This window comes from Ammodytes marinus (assembly GCF_949987685.1).
Source record: "Ammodytes marinus genome assembly, chromosome: 11".
Lineage (NCBI taxonomy): Eukaryota > Metazoa > Chordata > Actinopteri > Uranoscopiformes > Ammodytidae > Ammodytes > Ammodytes marinus.
In genome coordinates, this window is record NC_137215.1 from 438,209 (window position 1) to 445,708 (window position 7,500).

Sequence of the window (7,500 nt, forward strand, 5' to 3'; positions counted from 1 at the left end):
CACACACACACACACACACACACACACACACACACACACACACACACACACACACACACACACACACACACACACACACACACACACACACACACACACACACACACACACACACACACACACACACACACACACACACACACACACACACAATCATGAGTTATAGTGGTGAGGTAATCGTCATGAAATCGTGGTGTTTTTTTTTAAGATATTTTTTTGGCATTTTTATGCTTTATTGATTGTGTAGAGACAGAGTTGAAATGGGGCAGAGAGGGGAGTGACATGCAGAGAATGACCGCGGGCTGGAATCAAACCCGGGTCCGCTGCTGGCCGAGGCCCATGGGGGGGGGGGGACGCCCTACCAACTGAGCTAAGGGGGCCCCCCTTGGTGGTTTTAATGTGTTTTTTTCTTGCAGTTCCTACCTCTTCCTATAGGTGGCGCTGCGTATTCGTGATCGGGGACATCAATCAGAGGGGGCGTGGCTTCAGCAGATGTTACCATGGAGACAGATCCATCTACAACAACACAACAAAGATGTTAAGTGGTCGACAGAATTTTTTTTTTTTTTTTTCTAAATGGCCGATTACAATATTTAGAAAAGCAAGTCGGTAAGGGTTAAGGGTGTGTGTGTGAGTGAGTGAGTGAGTGAGTGAGTGAGTGAGTGAGTGAGTGAGTGAGTGAGTGAGTGAGTGAGTGAGTGAGTGAGTGAGTGAGTGAGTGAGTGAGTGAGTGAGCGAGCGTGCGTGAAGGGCAAAATTGACAAAATTATAATCTCGATATCTTGGGCGATTTTGCTGATGACGTTAATTTGCAACCCTCAAATGTCTAAAAAGGGCGCTCCTGTGGCGTAGTGGATAGAGCGTGTACCATATTGGCTCCGGCCTTCGTTGCAATGGTCGCAGGTTCGAGTACGACCCGTGGACCTTTACTGCAGGTTATCCCCCCTCTCTCTCTGTCTCTCTCTCTCTCCCTCTGTCTCTCCCTCTCTCTCTGTCTCTCTCTCTCTCCCCCTCTCTCTGTCTCTCTCTCTTTCTCCCCATTTCAACTCTGTACTGTCTAATAAAGCTTGAAAATGACAAAAATAATCTTAAAAAAAAATAAAAAAATCTAAAAAATGTATTAGTAAAACCCTTGCAGTTTACTAGCTTGCTGTTATTAGGTTAATGATAATAAATGTATTGATAAGAAAAACTTGTTTAAGAAGAACAAGTCATATTTATGAACGTAAAACTAAACTGAGGAAAGTGGCATTTTCAAGCTTTATTAGACAGTACAGAGTTGAAATGGGGAGACAGAGAGAAGGTAAATTACTATCTTGGGCTGTTAAAGGTGTTAGGCCATGTGTAGATGTATTTGATAGAGGTGTAAGGCCTGGTTTAGATGTATCAGAGTATGTTAAAGGGGGGTTACTATCTTGGTCTGTAATAGGGGGATAAGTATCTTTGGCCGTTATAGATGGGGTCCTACCTTGGGCTGAAAACGGTGTACGGTCTGGTTTAGATGTGTTATAGGCCGTTAGAGGGGGATTACTATCTTGGCCCGGTAGAGATGCTTTGTTCCCCTCCAGATCCACTGTAGCGTCTTGAAGCATCTGAAGGATTTTCTCCACGACGTCAGAACACAAGCTGTCCATCAGAGCGGCCATCTTCTCCTGAAAACACAACCAACAAATACTATTTTAGGACTTAGCTCAGTTGGTAGGGCGCCCCCCCGCCCCCATGGGCCTCGGCCAGCAGCGGACCCGGGTTCGATTCCAGCCCGCGGTCGTTCTCTGCATGTCACTCCCCTCTCTGCCCCATTTCAACTCTGTCTCTGCACTATCAAATAAAGCATAAAAATACCAAAATTAAATATCTTAAAAATGTTTTTAAATAAATAAATACTATTTTATTTTTTTATTTAAAAAATAATTGCATTGTAAATTGACTTCCTTATCTCATTTTATTTTAAAATATTTTATTTGAAATCACTGGTTTTCACAGTTTTTTTTTTTTACTGTTTAAGGGGTAGGATTAAATAAGTGTATACTTCTTCCTGCTCCTTTTCGGGCATGTCACATCAATACAGATAATTTGTTTTCTTTTTGTGAAGTCTTTTAAACATAAATTTTGTTTGTTGTATTTTTGTGCTTTTCATTTAGTTTTGTATTGTTTTTGATATGTCTAAAAAAAAATATATATATGTTTTCCACTATGTTCCCCTGTGTCCTTGCTGTGTTTATTAGTGTCTCAGGTGTTGCTCTCTTCACTTGGGTTTTTCTGCTTCTAAATATCACATTGTTGAGAGGGGCCTGGGACTAAAGAACTTCAATGCCAGTGACTGCTGCTGCTACTACACACACACACACACACACACACACACACACACACACACACACACACACACACACACACACACACACACACACACACACACACACACACACACACACACACACACACACACACACACACACACACACACACACACACACACACACACACACACACACACACACACACACACACACACACACACACACACACACACACACACACACACACACACACACACACACACACACACACACACGCGCGCGAGAAGAGAATCGCACGTTGGAAAGGCTGCAACTATAGAAGCCTGAAAGATTATCACAATGTTTTTCAATCAATACATTTTTTTCAGCACTTTTTCATCAATGTTTTTATAAGGGCAAGGAAACATCCACACATACAGGTGAAACTCATATTATTAGAATATCATGGAAAATGAATTGGAATTGAGGCAAGAATTCATGCAAAAGGGGCCCAAACCAAGTACATATGGATGATTATACTTTATAGAGGGCCGACATTTCTGTATTTAAAATCACTTTGTTTCTTGATTTCATGTGATATTCATTTTTTTTAGATTTTGAATGTGGGGTTTTCATAAGCTGTAAACTATAATAATCAAAATGATAACAAATAAAGGCTTGAGATGTCTCACTTTGCATGTAATGAGTCTATATAATAAATTATTTTCACCTTTTAAGTTGAATTACTGAAATAAATGAACTTTTGAACGGTATTCTAATGTTTCGAGATTCACACATAGCTTTACCACTAAACAGGACTACAAATATTTCAACAGAAATATTAGGCCTGTTCATTTTTATTTTCTACTCGAGTGTGTCAGATTAACCAAAATAAATTAAATAAGCCTACTATAATAATCTTTATTAAGGACTCAGATGGTCCACTCACATCCAACATACACACACACATAGAACACATTAAAATACATTACTCAATAAAATACTGTACTAAAATAGGTGCAAGCTATCATGCCAATGCTTTCGAAGCCTGGATGTGAACCGATAGCCCATCATAGGGTTGGTTAAGCCCATAATGATGCCATTCTCTGACAAATCCAAACGACACATGAAACTGAACATCAACTTTCGCAACAGTGCCTGACATGTAGGTACATTAGAGGACACAAATAACTGGCTAGCACTGTGCCACCTAGGAACACGGAGCAACAACCTCATGGCATCATTATATGCCACTCTAAGCCTCTGCATACTTCTCACTCTGTAAGAGGACCAGAGATGAGCTGTATACAGCGGCGTGACATAAGCCCTAAACAGAGCACACTTAACATCTGTGGAACACATGGAAAATTTCCTCAACATCATGTTGGCCTGTGCATATATTTTACACCATTGACGACGAATGTCACTGTCATCCATGAGATCATCTGAGAAGACATGTCCTAGATATTTTAATTCCCTGGATATTTCTAATAGTCCATTTGAGAGGTGGAAAACAGGAAAAGAGGATTTTCTGTCCTCTCTAGATCTCACAACAACGACCTTACTCTTTTTGGCATTATAGTTAATGTCAAAATCTCTTCCATATTGTGTACATATCCTCAACAGCTCTTGTAACCCAACAGAATATGGACAAAGTAAAACCAGGTCATCAGCATACATGAGATGATTCACAACTTGATCTCCCACAATACATCCTGTTTTACATTCATTTAGCTGTCTTGAAAGGTCATCCATATATACATTAAAAAGAATAGGAGATAAGATTCCTCCTTGACGGACCCCATTCGCCACATGAAAAGGATCAGAAACAGTATTATCCCATTTGACCTGGAATGTTTGCTGAGCATACCAATACATTAGAATTCTGACAATATATTTAGGAACATCTCTCATAAGTAGTTTTCCAAATAGTTTTGCATGGTTGATTCTATCGAATGCCTTAGAGGCATCAATGAAACAGAGAAACACAGAGGTGTTTTGGCGTTGATATTTAGCGACAATCTCCTTTAGAGCATAAATGCATAAATCAGTACTATGTTTTCTCTTGAATCCAAATTGATTTTCTGTAGTTAATACATACATTTCCATCCTATTTAAAATAATTTTTTCCAGCACCTTAGACAGAGTACTGGCAAGGGCAATTGGCCTATAATTGTCCATGCTGTTTAATTTTCCAGCCTTCTCCTTAAGCACAGGAACCAGCAAAACAGACAAGATGGAGTCAGGGAGAACACCATGCACCATGATACCAGTGAAACACATGGCTAACAGTGGAGAGAGCCTATAGCTGGCATGCTTAAGATGCTCTGCAGCAATACCATCTGTACCACATGTTTTGTTGTTATCAAGCGTCTCAATAGCATGTGCCACCTCTGCTGGGCTTACTGTAACATTAGTGTCCAAATCAACATTATTAACAGCAACAACATTACTCTTGACACAGTTGAACAGCTTGATATAATGCTCACGCCATAAGTTTGCAATGTTATCTGAACCACAGATACCTTCAATGTCATGTGGTAAAGACGTTTTATGGTTATTCATCACTTTGATTGCTTTCCAAAAGTCAACATAGTTGTTCTTTTGTAAATTCCTAGCAAGCAAGTCCGCTGTAATAGTATTCTCTTTTGTCTTAATATGACGAAGAGCATATTTATATCTGGCATTAGCTTGTTTTTTACACTCAAACACATCACCCTGTCTAGGCCTTCCTGCATCAGTCCAAAGTTTAAAGGCTTCCCTTGCTGCAGCATGGTGTTCAGACACATACTCCTTCCACCCAGGTTTGATGTTAACCACCTTATTATGACTGCAGAAAGACCTAGCAGAGGTATTTAAAACTTTTGTAATGTTATCATAAAAGTCACATATGTCAGCAGCATGCTGTGTGTCAGTACAGTTCATGTTTAGACACATAATGGCATCCCTCGGCAATACAACATGATTCAATAAGCTGTCAGTTAAACCAGTATATCTATCAATGTCCTCTTTAGATAGATTAGCCCAGTTTAATTTCACTGAGTTGCCCGAATTCCCAGTATCCACCAGGAGGGGCACAGTGTCAACATTTAACAACATAGCTATAGGAATGTGGTCAGAGGTAGCCAGACCATAGCAAATCTCCATATTTTCTAGAGAGGCATGAGCATCTGCTGTGCACAGACAGTGGTCAAGCCAGGAGGTTGTATGCCATGCCTCACTTACATAGGTAAAACTATTATCAGGTAAGAATACTTTACTAGATATGATAAGATTATTGTCATTACAAAAATGTACCAGATGTTTTGCAAAAAGAGAATTGCTATCTGATATATCAGCATTAAAATCCCCATAGACATACACACAAGTAGAATCATTGTCCTCAATGAAGGAGTGGATAAAAGCTAGTCTGTTCAAAAATTCATCCTCAGCCTTATATGATTCACATGGTGTATATATATTTAAAATGGTAATCCTCTTGCCATTAAAGCATACTTCTAACCCTATGGCCCAATCAACATTTAATCTAATCACTTTCACCATTGGGTCATATCTACGGTTCCAAAGGATGGCCACTCCACCTGCTATTCTACCTTTAACTATTTTCATGCTTAGGTCAGTGGTGGATTCCCCTGCACCATGAAAATCCCTGTGTATTGTATTTAACTTGTCTAGATCCTGTTTGGCAAGCCAGGTCTCTTGGAGACACAGAATATCACACTCATTCAACAATGTATCAACAACAAAGCGTCTTGATTTATCTGTAGCAGTGTGTCCCACACGTAGACCGCGTACATTGTACGATACAATCCGCATATTGTTCTTCATTACGGGATATTGTTCGGGCGCACCAGTCACATCAGCATTCGCTTGTTAGCTGGCTGACAGCAGAAAGGGACTCCCCATCAGAAACCACAGGCTGTGGCGCAGGTAACAGGTAGCGTGGATTAGCTTCCAATCGAACCGCCCCCCCACCAGCAACTTTAGCCTGGCGTGGCTCAAAATACCGGCGAACAAAAGCACCAGCAGGCCACAGATGAGGATCATACATCTCCGCTACATTGTCACATTCAGCAGTGACACAAAAAGAGCTGAATCTACTTAAAGTTGTTTCAATTTTACGACATTTCACTTCCCGATCCAGTTTATCTTTCAAATAGTCAGAGAGAGTGATGGCATCTAGATTAGGGTCAAACTTTGAGACAAAGACACTCACCATCTTTGTTGTGATAGTTTTTATGTTGCCCGCCGTGCCCGTACCAATTATTCCAGTCTTTTTTCGCTCCAATCTCGCTGACGTTTTTCCCAGGCGAGGCCTGTGCTGAACAGCAGAGTTTCCCGGTGCCGGCTTACTACGACCCGCTTTCTTTACTATCGTGGTCCATGCAGGGGAATGCGCTTGACACGGTGACCGAGACGTCACAGCTGATGTTGGGGCTGTGGTCTCCTGGACTGTCACATCTGTCACATCTGACCCGTCAGCAGCCACGGGGCCCAACGTTGAGGGGAGCGGCTGCTCCACGGCAGTCAGACGAACATCGAAGGCAGCTGTCATCTCCCGCAAACTTTGACAGACATTTGTCTGAGCTTCCAGGGCACTTTTCATGCAGCACATCTCTTTGTTTATTTGTTGCATTCTGCCGAGCAGTGTTGAAACATCTATATGATTGAACGAGACGGGTGGCAGATCGTCCAAAAAGTAGGACACAAATCTCGGGATATCCTCCCCACACTCGTTTAGCACTTTCATGCACAGTTTAACGTTATTAGTGTCTTTCTGTTGGCCTTTGAAGGCAGTACAGCGCTGAGAAGTGTCAGGGCACACCTCAAACAAAGCCTTCTTGGCGGCGTCAATCCGTTCGGAAGTAAACGTACTAGTCACCAGCAAAACAATCTCATCGTGGCTTAAGGTTCTCATTTTAACCACAAGAAAGTTCAGTATTTCATCTTCCACAATCACTTGTCCGTCATTAGTTTGGTAAATGATCGGTTTAAGTCGAGAAGACGCTGAAGCAGCAGCACGGCGTGAGGACAGGTCCGCCATCACGCCATGTCTACTGATTTTATAACGTAAACTAAGTTGTTTACAGTGTTTAACAGTGTCTGTAAACGAGCTAACAAACTTAAAAAATTAAATCTGAATCATAGAGTGACGCTGTGGTCTCAATTTATAAAAAGTTAACCCCGGAAAAATTCACTTGTCATTTCGCCTGGACGCGAAGGG

At 41.3% G+C, this 7,500-nt stretch overlaps 1 pseudogene across 1 annotated transcript in view; it reads right to left on the reverse strand.

Annotated features, from left to right (window-relative positions):
- LOC307257502 overlaps window positions 1-7,500 on the reverse strand; it is a 13,579-nt pseudogene that overhangs the window by 5,904 nt on the left and 175 nt on the right. The window contains exons 2-3 of the transcript XR_013845609.1: window positions 1,469-1,652; window positions 424-516 (exon numbers count right to left, since the gene is read on the reverse strand). The product of XR_013845609.1 is annotated as an uncharacterized misc_RNA (transcript). The remainder of the gene's footprint in view (window positions 1-423; window positions 517-1,468; window positions 1,653-7,500) is intronic.